Source organism: Petaurus breviceps, unplaced genomic scaffold (assembly GCF_028583685.1).
Source record: "Petaurus breviceps papuanus isolate PSGF00001 unplaced genomic scaffold, PetGlider_PUasm1.0 118, whole genome shotgun sequence".
Classification (NCBI taxonomy): Eukaryota; Metazoa; Chordata; class Mammalia; order Diprotodontia; family Petauridae; genus Petaurus; species Petaurus breviceps.
This window is the reverse complement of record NW_027185616.1, coordinates 26819613-26837577: the sequence shown is the minus strand read 5'-3', so window position 1 is coordinate 26837577 and position 17965 is coordinate 26819613.

Below are 17965 nucleotides of genomic sequence, written 5' to 3'. Positions count from 1 at the left end.
ACATTGATTCACCTGTAGGTGAAATGTTAGTCCATAATGTTTCAGGACTGTAACTGTCACCATTTCTTGACTTTTGTTTTCACCTTTGTCTCCTTGTGAACTTTTAGAAGACATCTCTTAATAGGCTTCCTGTTGTTATTTTGTTGTTTTTGCCCTTGATTGCTGTTTGTTTCATATCTTTCTTGTATTTCTCTCATTTGGGCTGTTGGAAAAGCAATCTGTTTATGTCTGGTTTTCTTTACAGGGATGCTTCAAACACCTTTTTTTTTTTGAATGCCCATCTTTTTTCATTGATTGTTAAGCTCAGGTTTGCAGGATATGTCACTTTGTTTTCCAGCTTTTTATTATTTAAAATTAATATTTATTAAGTACCTATTGCATGCTTGATTCCCTATTAGATAATTCATCTGGCTGCCCAGTTCTAATTTCTCCTTTTTACTTCAGCCCTGTGTCACCAACTCCCCAATTGAACTTTTCCACCTGGATGCCGTATTGACATTTCAAAGGTAACATGTTGTAGACAGAATTGATTAGCTTCCTTTATAACCAACCATACCCCACCCCACATCCTCTAATCTTTCCCTTTTCTCTCATTCCATCCCCCATATCAAATTATTTTTGTTTTATTATTCTTCTCCACAATATCTATCACATCTGTTCCCTTCTCCACACATATAAACACTAACCTTAGTTAAGTCTTCATCTCCTTTCTGCTATACTATTGAAATTACCTCTTAATAGGTTTTTCTGTTTCTAATGTCTTTCCTCTCTCCACTCAATCCACCATACAACTCAGTCATTCAACTAGCATGTATTAAGTACCTACTATGTGCCAACAACCATCCATTCACTATATTCTCTCCTACTCAGCTGGTGCCAAACAAAGCTGGGAAAAAATCACGAAACCTTGCTGAATGGATTCACTACAAATTTATGTTATGTAATCTCAACAGGGTCCTCACTGAAGCAAGGCAATCTTTAATACCTCCCTAACTAACTCAGTATCCTATTCACCACTGTGGCTCTTCCAAACTTTTTCATCCCTCCTCCAGCCTCTTATCTTACCTCATATTTCATTTTAAAAATGGTTATTTGGCAAAAGCTTTCCCTGCTCCACTCTTCCTAGACTCATATATCCCAGATGTTTTCTGTCACAATTTCCGCTGTTATCACTGTCTCATATAATGAAATGACACTTCTTTTTGCCAAGGTAAACCCATATACATAGATAAGTGATTACATTCTATCCTGTCTTCTCCAGCAGACTATCCCTTCTATCATCCCTACTCTCTCACTTATTTTCAATCTCTCCCTGTCTATTCAGTTGCTTCCTTAATGCCTACGGGTACATCTACCTCTCTCTTATCCTATCCTCAAAACCTCTTACTTGGTCCACCCAATACCATTAACTATCATCTCACATCATTTCATATCTCTTCTCTCTATTGTGGTTAAACTCTTTCAGAAGGCCTTCTATAAAAAGAGACCTACACTTTATTCCTCTCACTTTCTCAACAATGTGGCTTCTGATCTCATCAAGTATTGTATCTTAAGTTCTTTTGCTCTTTAAAATGCATTATTCTATTTCCCATTATGGTTTTGGTGGATGCAGAATAGACTTGTGTTATTTGAACTTATTTTCCTTCATTTTTTGAAAGAGTTTTTTTCTAGTTCCTTGCAAAATATGTTGTTTGTCACTGAAGTGGCTAATTTGAGCTTCTGTATGTTTGGAACTTGCAATGTAGGATAAAAGAATGGTAAAGAAGGGAACTGTTGGGCAAATTTCAGAGTGCCCTAAAATGCCCTAGAATACTGTAGTTTAAGAAAAAAGTGGGGTGGAGTCAAAATGGTGGAGTAGAGGCAGGACTTCTGCAGCTCTGGCTTCCACCTTCCACAATCCATGTAAAAAGGGGACTCTGAACAAACTTTGGAGCTTCAGAACACACAAAATGACACAGAGAAGCTAACCTCCCACTGAGGATAGCCCGGCAGGCTGGCTGAAATCTGCCATTTCAGCACTCTGGGAACTGAGACCAGCCCCACACGGAGGCTTTAGCCCCAGGGGGGGCCTGACCAGCCACCATCTGGAGGGACTCCAGATCACCAGAAGCTGTGGCTGTTTCCTGATTTATCAACACATAGATGTGAAGGACAAAGTGAGAGGTCAGTGCAGTTTGGACTTTGGGACCCAGTTAGTGGGAGTGCGTGGCTTTTGCCCTGGGGCAAGAAGCTGCTGAGACTTGGCACAGCCAGTGCCAAGTGGAAGCTTCAGCTCCTGGCCTGCATAGTGTAGGGGGACCAAGCACCAGTCTGAGGGGTAATCGCTCTTGATTTAACCTGCTTGGATCTGGAATGCTGTATAGTGGAGGTCCTGGGGTGTGTAACCAGTTTGCCAGAGTATGTGGAGGCTTCAGAGAGGGCACCCAACTAATACTTCTGGCAGCTGAGAAAACCCCAGCGTTTGGGATGAAGGCTCCCCTGTCTGGTGGCAGAGTCCTACTGTGGCAAAAAGCCCAGGGGTCAAGTGACTGAGGGGCAACATGACCAGGCAAAGGAAACAAAGCAAACAGAAAATTCTAACATTAGACTCCTGTTTTTGGGAAAAAGGAGCAAAGCATGGAACAGGAAGAAGACAGTGAAATCAGAACTCCTACACTGTAATGGGAATGTAAATGTAAAGATCTTCCCTGCCCCTAGGTTAAAGTGCACCTGGAGCCTGGGGTGGGAGGCTTGTTTTTCAGTAGATACTTTTTGATTGGCCAGTGGGTCCAAAAGGTTGTTACATTCTCTGAGCCAGGACAAGGCTATATAAGCCCTGATGTAAGGCTTTGTTGTGGGGCTCACTTTGAGAAGTGTTCTGTGATTTGATCTGGATTCTGGGAAGCTGTTGTCCAGAGCCCCCCGGCTTTGAAAAACCCAGATGTTGAAACCCAGATATTGTTTGGTATGGATGTAATGGTTGGACAGTTTGGAAAGCTGTCTACTTGATATGTTTCTGTCTTGATAATTCTGTATGTATACTCTGAAGTTCGGGGTGCTGACCTTTTTACCCTGAACTAGGTAAACGATACATATTTGACTGATTAAAGTAAGCTTGTTAACCCATTTTGAGTTGCTTTCCTTTATCAAAGCAGATCCAAGAACCTGTGTTGGCAGGCACCCTGGGGAGGCTTGGGGTGCTTGCTGCCACATACACCAAAAGCTTCAAAGAAAAATACGAGCTGGTTACAGGCCATGGAGGACCTTAAGAAGCAGATAAGAGAGGTGGAGGAAAAAATGGGAAAAGAAATGAGAATGATGGAAGAAAATTATGAAATGAGAGTCAACAGCCTGACTGAGGAAGATCACACCTTAAAAAACAGACTGGCTTAATTGCAAAAGAGGCTCAAAAAGGCAATGAGGAGAAGAATGCCTTAAAAAGACAAATTTGCCAGATGGAAAACGAATCTCAAAAGCTCACTGAGGAGAATCATTCCCTCAGATTTAGAATGGAACAAAGAGAAGCTAGTGACTTTATGAGAAATCAAGATGATGTTAAACAGATCCAAACAAATGAAAGAATAGAAGGCGAGGTGGCCAGGTGGCACAGTGAGTAAGAGCGCCTGCCCCAGAGTCGGGAGATCTGGGATCGAATCTAGGCTCAGATACTAAGCACCACACCCAGAAATAACTGGCCATGTAACCTTGATCAAGTTACTTAACCCCAATTGCTTTAAAAAAAAAAAGAATAGAAGGCAATGTGAAATATTTCATGGGAAAAACCACTGACCTGGAAAATAGATCCAGGAGAGAAAATTTAAAAATTATTGGAATAACTGAAAGCCATGATCAAAGAAAGAACCTGGAAATCATCCTCCAAGAAATTCTCAAAGAAAATTGCCCTGATATTTTAGAACCAGAAGGCAAAATAGAGGTTGAAAGAATCCACTGATCACCTCTTGAAAAAAATATCAAAAAGAAAACTCCTAGGAATATTATAGGCAGCTTCCAGAATTCCCAGATCAAGGAGAGAATATTACAAGCAGCCAGGATGAAACAATTTGAATATTGTGGAAACACAATCAGGATAACACAGGATCTGGCAGCTTCTACACTGAGGGATTGAAGGGCCTGGAATATGATATTCTGGAGGGCAGAGGAGCTGGGATTAAAACCAAGAATCACCTACCCAGCAAAACTGAGTATCATGTTTGAGGGGAAATTATGGTCATTCAGTGGAATAGAGGACTTTCAAACATTCTTGATGAAAAAACCAGAGTTGAATAGAAAATTTGACATTCAGATACAGGAAGCAAGAGAAGCTTGAGAGGGGAAACAAGGAAAAGAAACCATAAACCACTTATCAAAGTTGAACTATGAATATTCCTACATGGAAAAATGATAATTGTAACTGATGAACTTTTCTCAGTATGAAAATAGTAGAAGGGAATGGAAATATATATATGCATATATGTGTCTATATAGGAGTGTATACAGGCGTATGAATACATATGTGAATGTAATTGTGAATGTGAATTCACATGTAAACATATATGTTTACAGGTATACATTGATAGAGGACACAGGACAAAGTTAATAGGAAGGGATGATACTTAAAAGGTGAAATTAAGAGTTGAGAGGAATATAATGAGAGGAGATGGAGAGAGACAGAATGGAGTAAACTATCTCATATAGAAGAGGCAAGAAAAAATGGTTACAATGGAGGGGAAGAATAGGAAGGCAAAAGGGAATGAGTCAACCTTATTCTCATTGAATTTGGCTCAGGGAGGGAATGACGTACACACTAAATAGGGTATCACCCTACATGAAAATTGGGGGGAAGGAAATGAAAGGGGGGATGATGGAAGGGAGGGCAGGCTGGGGGGGAGGGAAGTTGGAAGCACTCACTTTTGAAAAGGGACAGGATCAAAGCAGAGAATAGAACAAGTGGGTGGTGGAATAGAAGGGAGGGAAATATAGTCAGTCTTTTACAATATATCTTCTATGTTAATGTTTTGCATTAGCTACACATATACAACGTTTACTGAACTGCTTATCTTCCCAGTAAGGGTGGGTGACAAGGGGGAAAGGGAATGAATCTGGAATTCAAAGTTTTAAAATCAAATGTTTAGAATTATGTATGTATATATACTATTATTAGTACTATTTTACATGTAATTGGGAAAGAAGATATACAGGCACTGGGCCATAGAGATCCACCATGCCCTACTGGAAAGTAGAAGGGGGTATGGGAAAGGATATGGGAGAGAGCAGATTGGAGGAGGGGATATCTTGTGAGATTGTTATTTTGGGGTGGTAGGTAGGGGAAAAATGGGGAGAAAATTTGTAACTCAAAATCTGGCAGAAATGAATGATGTAAATCAGAAGTTAATAAAGCATTTGAAAAATGAAAAAAAAAAAGTGGTTATTCCTCCTCATATGCACCAAGGTGACTAAAGAGGTCTGAGTTAATGACTCAAGTACCCTTAGTGTTTTGTGTGCTATGGCATATATGGTGCCTGTCTCAGAGAAGGGAGGCTATGCACCAGAAGGTCAAGTCTAATGACATGGTAAAATAAGGAAATTTATCTCATCTATGCAGTTGGATGCCATTTATGCATATATGTGTTATATTGACATTACTTCATAATTTATAATACTTTTTGTAGAAATGTAGTTTCCCTGATTAATCTATTCTTGCCTGTGCTTTCTCTGAGATCATGATTGCTACCTTTGCCTTTTTTACTTCAGCTAAAGCATAATCAATTGTGCTCTGGCCCCTTATTTTTACTCTGTGTGTCTTTCCATTTCAAATACATCTCTTGTAAACATGTTTGAATTCTGGTTTCTAATCCATTCTTCTATCCTCTTCCATTTGTGGATGATTTCATCCCATTCACATTCATAGTTGTGTATTTCCCTCCATCCATGTCTCTTTTTTTATTCTTACCTTTTTTTTTTCAATCCTGTCCCTTCCTAAGAAGTCTATTTTACTTGTGGACACTGCCTCTCTTAACCTGTTCACCCTCTTGTCTAACTTTCCTTCACTTTCCCTAGGCCCTTGCCTTCCTACTTCCTTGTAGAGTAAAATGAATTTTTTTAGCCAACTCTGTGTGTTCTTTCCTCTTTGAGCTAGTACAGATAAGAGATAAATTCAAGCATTGGCCACGGTGTCCTTTCCCCCCATTTCCCACTCCACTGTAAGCTTTTATTTGTATACCTTTTTTATATGATATTTCCCCCATTCTTCCTTTCCCCTTTCATATTTCCCTGTACATCTCTCTTTGTCACCCTTCCATTTTCCTTTTGACTTCATCCCAACATAATAGACTCACTCCCAGTCTGCTCTTTGTCTAAGTAGATTCCTTCTAATTACTTTAATGATGATAAAAGTTTTTAGGGGTTAGATGTATTATCTTCTCAATTGAGAATGTAAAATAGTTTAATCATATAAAATTCCTTAAGATTTATTCCTCATTTTCACCTTTTTATGTTTCTGTTGATTCTTGTGTGTGAATGTCAAATTTTCTATTCTCCTTTGTTCTTTTCAGCAGGAATACTTGGAAGTCCTCTTTTTCATTAAACATCTATTCCCCAACCACCTAAAGGATTATATGCAGTTTTGCTGGGAAGGTTGCTATTCTAGCTCCTTTGCTTTCCAGAATATCATATTCTAAACCCTCCATTCTTTTATCATGGTAGCTGTTAAATCTTCTGTAAGTCAGACTGTGACTCCATGGTATTTGAATTGTTTCTTTTTGATTGCTTACAACATTTTCTCATGAACCTGGGAGTTTAGGAATTTGGTTAAAATATTCCTGAGAGTTTTCATTTGGGGATCACTTTCAGAAGTTGTTTGGTGTATTCTTCTGATTGCTAATTGGTCTTCTGGTCAAAAATATATCATCTAGGCTCTTTTTCATTTTTGGTCATTGTTTTTGGGTAGTCCAGTAATTCTTAAATTATATCTCCTAAATTAATTTTCCAAGTCAGTTGTTTTTCCTATGAGATATGTCACATTTTCTTCTATTTTTAAAAATTATTTTAACTTTGTCTTATTGTTTCTTACTGTCTCGTGGAGTCAATAGCTTCCACCTAGTCAATTCTAATTTTTAAGGAATTATTTTCTTTTATAAGAAGGATGGTTTCAGAAAAACTTGGGAAGATCTTTATAAATTGACCTAGAGTGAAGTGAGCAGAACCTGGAGATCATTATACACAGTGATAGCAATATTGTAATGATGATCAACTATGAAAGACATACTACACTGATCAATTCAATGATCCAAGAGAATTCTAAAAGACTCATGATAAAAAATGCCATCCACCTCCAGAGGTGGAACTGATGAACTCTGAGTGCAAATTGAAGCATAATTTTTCTACTTTCTTTTTTTTTCTGTTTTTTTTCTAAACATGGCTAATGTGAAAATATATGTTTTGCATGATTTCACATATATAAATGATATCATATCGTTTGCCTTCACGATGTGTGGGAGAGGGAAAGGAGAGAGAGAATTTAGAACTCAAAAGTAAAACAAGAATGTAGAAAATAAATAAATATTAAAATTTAAAAGTATTGTTTTCTTTAGTGAGATTTTATACCTCTTTTGCGGCCAATTCGAATTTTTGAGGAGTTATTTTCATCAGTGAGTTTTATACCCTGCTCCCCTCCAAGTTGTCAATTCTCTTTCCACAATTTTCTTGCATTGCTCTCATTTCTTTACTAAAATTTTCCTCTTCCATCAATCTATACCCTCCTCTGGTTAACTTCCCCTCCTCCATTTGCTTTGAAATATCCTCCCTGGATCCATGCTTTCCCACTCCCTCAGATGTAACTCGTTCATGGGACTTCTTGTTCCCCTCATCCTGAGGTAGGATGAATAGATTTTTTAAGCACCAAATCCCCTAGGTCATACTCAGTTCAAGGTCCTTCCTTCAAAGACCCTTTCTCTTTATCATAAGAACATTCATTAGTGGAACTGCCTCCCACCACCAAAGCAAGACTCATTTTCCTTCCCCCTCTTTTCAATCCTTCCCTACTCCCCACCCACTAGTAGTTTCTTCTCTTTCTCAAATCACATGATTTACCTTCTCATTATTAGCCCTTGACTTGACCCTGACACATTGTACATTCGTCTCCATTTTCCTGTTCCTTTCCCCTACTTTCAGATCCCATGTTGTAAGGTAGCTGCCCGCCTCCCCTCCCCCCCCCCCCCATAAAACATTGATTGACCTGTAGGCAGGGTTTCACCAGGTTTTCTCCATAAGGTCCCATGCCCTCTTCTCTCCCACCTTTACTCCTATCTCCTTATTTATATTTAGAAAGTAGTTTCTTACCGGTCCTTCTGCAGTCACTCTGTTGATGTGACTGTTGCCATCCTTGGTTTTTGCATTTATTCATGCTGCCTGCATTTCTGTTGTTTGGTGTGTTAGAGAAGCAAATTAATAATCTCTTCAGCTCTGATTTTCTTTCTTAAAATACTTTTAAAATTAATGAATATCCATCTTTTTTCACACATGGCTAAACTTAGATTTGCAAAGTATATCATCCTAGGCTGCACCCTGAGCTCCATTGCTCTTCAGAACACATTCTATTAACTGTGGGTGCAAGATAGTCTTCCATTATTAAAATTTCTTTTCATATTTGAAGATCTTTCTCCTGATCACTTGTCAAACATTGTTTCTGAATTGCATGATTAAATTTAACCACCATAGGTCTTGGAGTTTGCAGTCTTTGTTCCTCTGGAGGTGATCTGTGAATTTTTTCAATTAGTATTTCATTTTCTATGTTCAGAAGTCTGAAGAGTTCTTTAATTATTTCCTTCATCATGATGTTAAGGTTTTTTAACTCTGTCATGTTCTTCTAAGATAGCTATGTTCCTTATGTTGTCTTTATGCATCCTGTCTTTGAGATTCATATGTTTTGCTTGCATAGGAAGGATTTTTAAAAATTTTCTTGTTTTTGCTTCTCTTTCAGATTGTCTTAAATTCCATATTTTTTAATTCCCAATGTATCGTTCTCTCATTTGTTTCTTTGTTGAGACTTTCCATTTCAATTCCAGTTTTTCTATTTTGCCCATTTGTTTTTACTTTCAGGCTATAAACTTGCTTTCATAATTCTCATTTCTTTTTTGAATCACTCAGAGACAGTCTGTTGTGTTTCCAAGTTCTCTTCACATTACACAGAATCCAATTTCTCATCAAGTGTTGGATCACTTTTTTTTTGGGGGGGGGGTTGGTTTTGCTGTATTTATTCATAGATGCCTGAACTCACTTACAGGATCTGTAGGCCATATTTTCTTCATTGTTATTGCTTTCCTATTGATTTGTCTCTTTATATGAATTTTTGTCTATGAATTTTCTTCTTCCTGATAACTTTGGTTATTATTGGGAAAACTGGAAAGCAATATGGCAGAAACTGGGCATAGACCAATATCTTACACCATTTAGTAAGATAAGGTCAAAATGGATAAATGATCTAAATATAGAAATATTACAAGAAAGTTAGAAGAACATGCAATATATTACTTATCAGATTTATGGATAGGTGAGCAATTTATTGATAAATAAGAGAAAAAGAGTAAAGTTAGGTATAGAATGGATAATTTTAATTATATTAAATTTAAAGGGTTATGAACAAATAAAACAAAGGTAGCCAAGATCAGAAGGAAAGAAGAAAATTGGGGGAAATTTTTATAGAAAGTTTTTCAGATGAAGTTCTCATATCTAAATATATAAAGAACTGTGTTCAATCTATAAGAATACAAGTCATTTTGCAATTGATAGATGGTCAAAACATATGAACAGGGAGTTTTCTGATGAAGAAATCAAAACAATTTATAGTAATATGAAAAAATGCTCTAAATCATTATTGATTAGAGAAATGCAAATTAAAACAACCTTGAAATATCATATTACAACTATCAGACTGGTTAAAACGATTGAAGGGGAAAGCAGAAAATGTTGGAGGGCATGTGGATAAATTTGGACACTAGTTCATTGTGAACTGACCCAGCCATTTTGGAGAACAATCTGGAATTATGGCCAAAGAGTTATTATACCCTTAGACCCAGCAATACCATTACTAGTTCTATTTCCCAAATGATGAATTATTATCCCAAAATCGTAAGTCTACACTTGTCAAATAGAAGGTTATTATGTTTATTTGCTATTGGAAATTGTATATCTGCTCTATTCCACTGATCTTCCTTTCCATTTCTTAGCCAGTACCAGATGGTTTTGATAATTACTGCCTTATTATATAGTTTAAGAGCTAGTACTGATAAACCTCCTTCCTTGCTTTGTTTTTTATTATTCCTCTGATATTCTTGATCTATTTTTCTTTCAAATAAATTTTTAATTTTTTCTAATGTAGTAAAAATTTTTTTTGATAATTTAATTGGGATGGCATCGAATATATAAATTAGTTTGGGTAAAATTATAATTTGCATTATATTGGCCCTGCCATGAACAAGTAATATTTCTCTAGTTATTTAAATCTGGTTTTATTTGTATAAAAGACTTTTTAAAAATTATTTTTTTAATATAGTTCCTTGTTTTGTTTTGGCAGGTGTACTCACAAGTATTTTAAACTGCCTAGATTTATTTATTTATTTTTATTATCTCTGCTTACAGAGTTTTCTTTGTGATATTTAGGAATGCTGATGATTTATGTGGATTTACTTTATATCCTACTTTGCTAAAATTATTGTTTCAACTAACTTCTTAGTTGAATCTTTGGGATTTTCCAAGCATATCACCATATTGTCAGTAAAAAAAAGGTAGTTATTTATTACCTCATTCCCTATTTTGATACTTTCTATTTTTTCATCTCATTGCTATTTCTAGGATTTCCAATACAATACTGAATAACATTGGTGACAGTGAGCATCTTTATTTCACACCTGATCTTACTGGGAAATCTTCTAGCTTAACCTCATTACAAATAATGCTTTCTCGTGGCTTTAGATAAATACTTTTTTATCAATGTAAAGAAAAATCCATTAATATTTCCAAATATTTTAATAGAAATGAGTGTTGAACTTTATCAAAAGCTTTTTCTGTATCTATTGATATAATCATGATATTTTTACTTTTATTATTAATATAATCAATTATGTAAATGACTTCCTTTATGTTTAACTATTCCTGCATTCCTGGCATAAATCCCACTTGATAATAATGTATAATTTTTGTAATATTTTGTTACAATCTCTTAGCTCGTGTCTTATTTAGGATTTTTGCATCATATTGGTGAACTAAGTTGGTCTATAATTTTCTTTCTCTTTTTTTACTCTTCCTGGTTTAGGTATCAGTATCATATTTGTTTCATGAAAGGAATTTGATAGGCTCTCTTCTTTACCTATTATTCCAAATAATTTATTCTATATTGGAATCAGTTATCTTTAAATGCTTGATAGAATTCACTTTTCTGTCAGGGCCTTTTTGTCCTATGATATATAACCTCAGTTAAGTTTTGAAACTGTGATAGTTCCTGAGAGACAGGGTTTCTGGGTAACTAATAATCAATTTATTCATTTGGCTAACTGATAATCAATAAATTGATGGTCAATGGTTTATCTCAAGAAACAAAGATGCCTAATGGAGATAATGAAAGCCTTACATTTTTTTTTTAAAGAGAATGCCCCAGACAGAAGAAATAAGTCCCGATTGGTAGAAATTTAAATGAGAATGTGAGCAAAAAAACTTCTGCTCCTCCTGCTGAGAATGTGGCTTGATCATGAGATTTACCTGCCTCCAGCAATCTGGACAAAGGAATTCCTGTCTACTCAGACCACTCTGGTTGGTTTCCTCCTTCATGAACTGGGTCACCCTAAGCTTCACTGGAGGGGTGAAAGGGCATGAATTCATTGCTTTGGGAAAGAGATTCACCTAGATTAGATTCTGTTTACACTCTAAATGGAAATAGGGTTTCCTAGTTCTGTGGAGTCCTGCCCAATATTAAGCAGCATGTTCCCTGAGGTCTAAGGCAATCTCCTCTATCAGTCTTGCCATTCAGAGACTAGCTAATTCATCTTCAGGGGTTGGTCCTTGAATGAGGGAATAGAAAATGAAAAGCCTAGATCCCAATTTAAAAAGTGGTTATTAATATAATAGAAAATAATAATTTCTCTCAGAATTATACCCCCAAAGTGACTAAACTGTGCATGTTTTATAACTAATGATAACACTGTTAGGGCTTGTTTTATTTCATAAATTAAAAAGAAAATAAATTTAAAAATTGTAAAAAGACTCAAAGAACACTTAAAAGATCCTATTTGTAACAAAATATTTGTAGTAGCTCTTTTTGTGTTTGCAAAGACCTGTAAACTAAGGGGGTGATCAACTGGGGAATGGTTGGAAATTTTTTCATATATTAATGTAATGGAAAGCAGCTATGTGGCACAGTACATAGAGTGCTGGAGCTGGAGTCAGGAAAATTCATCTTCCTGAGTTCAAATCTGTCCTCAAATGCTTACTAGCTGTGTGACCCTAGGCAAGTCACTTAACCCTGTTTATCTCAGTTCCTCCTTTGTAAAATGAGCTGGAGAAGAAAATAACAAAACCACTCTTTGCCAACAAAACCTCAGATGGGGTCACAAAGAGTTGGACATAACTGAAGTGACTGAATAACAATATAATAGAATTCATATAGACTGGCAAGACTCATATGAGCTGATACAGAGTGAAGTGTGCAAAACCAAGAGAACAATTTATATTACAACATCAATTTGTAAAAAAGTTGACAATTATGAATACTTAAGAACTCTGATCAACACAGTAATCAACCATGCTACCAAATGACTGATGAACAATGCTACCTTTCTCATGACAGAAATGATGGACTACTACATAGAATGAGAAATATAATTTGGATGTGGTCAATGTGGGAATTTGTTTTGTTTGACTATGCTCATATATTGCTTGCCTTCCTGCCCTCCTCCTCCTCCTCCTCCTCCTCCTCCTCCTTCTCCTTCTCCTTCTCCTTCTCCTTCTCCTTCTCCTTCTCCTTCTCCTTCTCCTTCTCCTTCTCCTTCTCCTTCTCCTTCTTCTTCTTCTTCTTCTTCTTCTTCTTCTTCTTCTTCTTCTTCTTCTTCTTCTTCTTCTTCTTCTTCTTCTTCTTCCTTCTTCTTCTCCTCCTCCTTCTTCTTTTCTCTCCTCTCTGTCTCTCTCCTATTTATTTTTTTCAGTGGAGAGAGGGAGGTAGAAGAGGAAAATGCTTAGTCATTGAAAAAACTATAAAAAGTAATTGATATTAAGTGGCTAGATAGAACTGGGGTGCTAGTTACTGCTGGTCAACAGTATGGGGAAAACAAATAATAGAGGTGAAACCAATTGAAGTAGGGAAGACATACCCTAAACATTTCAGCATATGCTCATAACCTCAAAGGAGAGTTCTAGGTGCCTGCCTCTAGAATAGTGCCCAGAGAATCATACTTGCTACATCCATGTAATCTAGAAGGGAAGAAAATTCTATAATCTTTTCCCACTAATATATTAGCATTGATCATATTTCTTCAGATAGGTAGCTGAAATCTTGGAAGGCACAGAGACTTGGAATTCTAAGATCTAAAATGGGGAAGAGTATTACTCCAATTGACTTGTAATCATCCATACCTTCTTATTCTTTACAGCTCTTTTCCAAAACTTTCCATAAGTTTATTAATAAACAGCTATTAAATTGTAGTTTATGATGACATAAAGACAAAAGTGAAATAGTGCCTGATCATATTCTGTGGGGAAAACAATATATATATATATATATATATATATATATATATATACATGTAAGCATATACAAATATATACAAAGTACATAGAGGGTAATTTTGATGAGAGAGGGAGGTAATACCAGTAAGGAAGACAAAGAAAGGTCTCATGTAGGAGAGGGTATATTAGTTTGAATGGTTGAATCAGCTCACAACTACACCAACCACACATTAATGTCTTATTTTTCCCACATCCCCTCCAACATTTATCATTTTTCCTTTCTGTTATATTAGCCCATCTGATAGGTATGAGGTGGTACCTCAGAGTTGTTTTAATTTTCATTTCTTTAATCAATATTACTTTAGAGCATTTTTTTTTTCATATGACTAGGGATAGCTTTGATTTCTTTGTCTGAAAATTGCCTGTTTATGTCCTTTGACTATTTCTCAATTGGGGAATGACTTGAGCTCTTATAAATTTGACTCAATTCTCTATATATTTTAGAAATGAAGTCTTTATCAGAGATACATGTTGTAAAATTCTCCCCACCCCATGCCCCAGTGTTCTGCTTTACTTTTAATTTTGGTTGACTTGCTTTTGTATGTGCAAATTAAAAAATTTTACATAATCAAAATTACCTATTTCACATCTTTTAACGCTCTCTATATTTTCTTTGGTCCTAAATTCTTTCATTATCCATAGACCTGACAAAAACTATTCCACGCTTTCTTAATTTGCCTATGGTAGGACACTTTATGTGTAAATCGTGTAAGCATTTTACCTTATTTGGGTTATGGTATGATATGTTGGTTTATATGCAGGATTCTGTCATCCCGTTTTCCAGTTTTACCAGCCGATTTTGTCAAATAATGAGCTGTTGTTCCAAAAGCTTGGATCTTTGGGTTTATCATAAACTAGATTACTATGGTTATCTGCTGTAATGTAATGTTTACTTATTCTATTCCACTGATCCACCATTCTATTTCTTAGCCAATTTTACATTGTTTCTAATTTTCTAACTTTCTAATACAGTTTGAGATCTGATATGGCTAGACCACCTCCCTTCACACTTATTTTCATTGATTCCCTTAATATCCTTGGTCTTTTTGTTATTCCAGATGAATTTTGTTATTATTATTTCTAGTTCTATAAAAATAAATTTTTGAAAGTTGGATTGGTATGACATTCAATAAATAGATTAGATAGAATTATCATTTTTATAATTTTATTCATGGACTACCCATGAACAATTAATATTTTCCCAATTGTTTAGATCTCACTTTATGTGAAAAGTATTTTGAAATTGTGTTTGTATAGTTCCTGGGTTTGTGTTAGCAGGTAGATTCCCAACCATTAATATTGTCTACAGTTGTTTTAAATGGAATTTCTCTATCTCATGTTGCTGGATTTTTTTTTTTTGTGATATATAGACATACCAATAATTTATGTGGGTTTATTTTTTATCTTGCTACTTTGATAAAGTTGTTAATTATTTCCAGGAGTTTCTTTAATTCATTCTCTAGGATTTTCTAAGTATACTATTATATCATCTTGTAATGGGAATGTAAATTTGGAAGATCTTCCCTACCCCTACGCTAAAGTGCACCTGAAGCCTGGGGTGGGAGGCTTGTTTTTCAGTAGATACTTTTTGATTGGCCAGTGGGTCAATAAGGTTGTTACATTCTCTGAGGGAGGAGAAGGCTATATAAGCCCTGATGTGTAGCATTGTTTTGGGGCTCACTTTGAGAAGTGTTCTGTTATTTGATCTGGATTCTGGGAAGCTGTTGTCCAGAGGCCCCCCAGCTTTGAAAAACCCAGATGTTGATTTGGTATGGATGTAATGATTGGACAATTTGGAAATCTGTCTACTTGATCTGTTTCTCTGACTTGATAATTCTGTCTGTGTATTCTGAAGTTCGGGGTGCTGACCTTTTCCCCCTGAACTAGGTAAATGATACATGTTTGACTTATTAAAGTAAGCTTGTTAACCCATTTTGAGTTGCTTTCCTTTATCAAAGCAGATGCAAGAACCTGTGGGAGCAGCCACCCTAGGGACGCCGGGGTGCTTGCTGCTATACATCTATAAAGAATGATTGTTTTGTTTCCCCGTTGCCTATTCTAATTCCTCCAATTCCTTTTTTTCTCTTATTGTTATAACCAACATTTTTAGTACCATATTGAATAACAGAAGTGATGATGGGCATTCTTGTTTCACCCTGATCTTATTGGGAAGGCTTCTAGTTTATACCCATTACAGATAATGCTTGTGGATTGTTTTACATGCATATTATTTATCATTTTAAAGTAAGTCCCATTAATTCCTATGCCGGTGCTCTTACTCACTGAGCCACCTGGGCACCCCTAAGCAATTGGGGTTAAGTAACTTGCTCAAGGTTACCCAGCCAGGTGTTTCTGGGTGGGTGCTAAGTGTCTGAGCCCAGATTCGATCCCAGGTTATCCCAACTCTGGGGCCGGTGCTCACTGTGCTACCTGGCCGCCCCCAGTATATTTTTCTAAGACTGGGTTACTTAAGTATTCTATTTCCTCTTCTGTTAATCTGGCTAATTTGTATTTTTGTAGATATTCATCCATCTTGCTTAGATTATTAGATTTACTAGCATATAATTGGGCAAAATAACTCCTGATAATTGTTTTAATTTCTTCTTTGTTGGTCGTAAATTCACCCTTTCATTTTTTTTTTTTAAAGCAATTGGGGTTAAGTAACTTGCTTAAGGTTATACGGCCAGGTGTTTCTGGGTGGGTGCTAAGCGTCTGAGCCCAGATTCGATCCCCAGGTCATCCCGACACTGGAGCCAGTGCTCTCACTCACTGTGCTATCTACCTACCCCAAGCCTTTCATTTTTGATACTAGAAATTTGGATTTCTCCTTTCCTTTTATAAAATTAAATTCATCAAGGCTTTTTAAAAATCTATTTTATTATTTTTTTCCATAAAAGCACTTCTAGTTTTTTTATTCGTTCAATAGTTTTCTTACTTTCAATTTTATTAATCTCTCTTTTTGATTTTCAGGATTCCCAATGTGGTATTTCATTGGGGATTTTTCATTTGTTCTTTTTCTGTTTTTTTTTTTTTTTTAGTTTTATTTCCAATTTTTTGGCTTCCCTTTGTTGTTTTTCTTTTGGTTTTTTTTTTTTTTTTTTTTTTTTTTTTTTTTTTTTTAAGTTGTATGCCCAATTAATTGGCTTGCTCTTTTTCTATCTTACTGATGTAAGTAGTTAGAGATATACATTTTCCCCTAATCACACCTTGGCTGCATCCCATAAATTTTGGTATGCTGTCTTATTGCTGTCATTTTCTTTGATGAAATTACCTAATATTTGTTTGTTTGATTTGTTCTTTGACTCATTTTTTTAGGATTAGATTATTTACTTTCCAATTAATTTTTAATCTGTTTTTCCATTGCCTATTATTCAAAGAAATTTTTATTGCATTATGATCTGAAAAGAATTTTCTATTTCTGCTTCTCTGCAATTAGTTGTTAATAGTCAATTTTTGTGTAGGTACCATGTCCTAATGAGAAAAAGGTATATTCCTTTTTATTCTCATTCAATTTTCTCTAGAAATCTATCATATATGACTTTTCCATAATTTTATTCACCTTAACTTCTTTCTTGTTTATTTTTTGTTAGATTTATCTAGTTCGGAGAGGAGAAAGTTGAGTTCCCCCACTAGTATAGTTTTATTGTCTATTCCTTCCTATAACTCGTTCAACTTCTCCATCAAAAAATTTAGATGCTATACCAATTGGTGAATATATGTTTAGCATTGATTTCACCATGGTACCTTTTTGCAACATTTATTTTCCTTCCTTATCTTTTAATTAGATCTATTTTTGTTTTTGCTTTGTCTGAGGTCATGATAGATCCTTACTGTCTTTGCTGCAGTTGAAGCATAATAGATTGTGCTCCAGCCCCTTACATTTTTCCTATGTGTATTTCTGTGTTTTAAATGTGCTTCTTGTAAGCAATGTATTGTAAGGTTCTGGTTTTCAATCCATTCCGCTATTTATTTCAAATGGGTAAGTTCATCTCATTCACATTTAGCTATGATAATTAACTGTGTATTTCCCTGCATGTTATTTTCAACTCTTGTTTATTCCTCTATTTCTCTCTCTTACCTACCCTGCTTCTCCAATGGAAATATGTTCTCTCTGCCCAAAAGGGTAGGTGGGGGAGGTCTAGTCTTGCTGTTGGCAAATTCTAGGTAAGGGGTCTTGCTGTTGACCAGTCTTGGGGCTGGGTCTTGCTACTGGTCA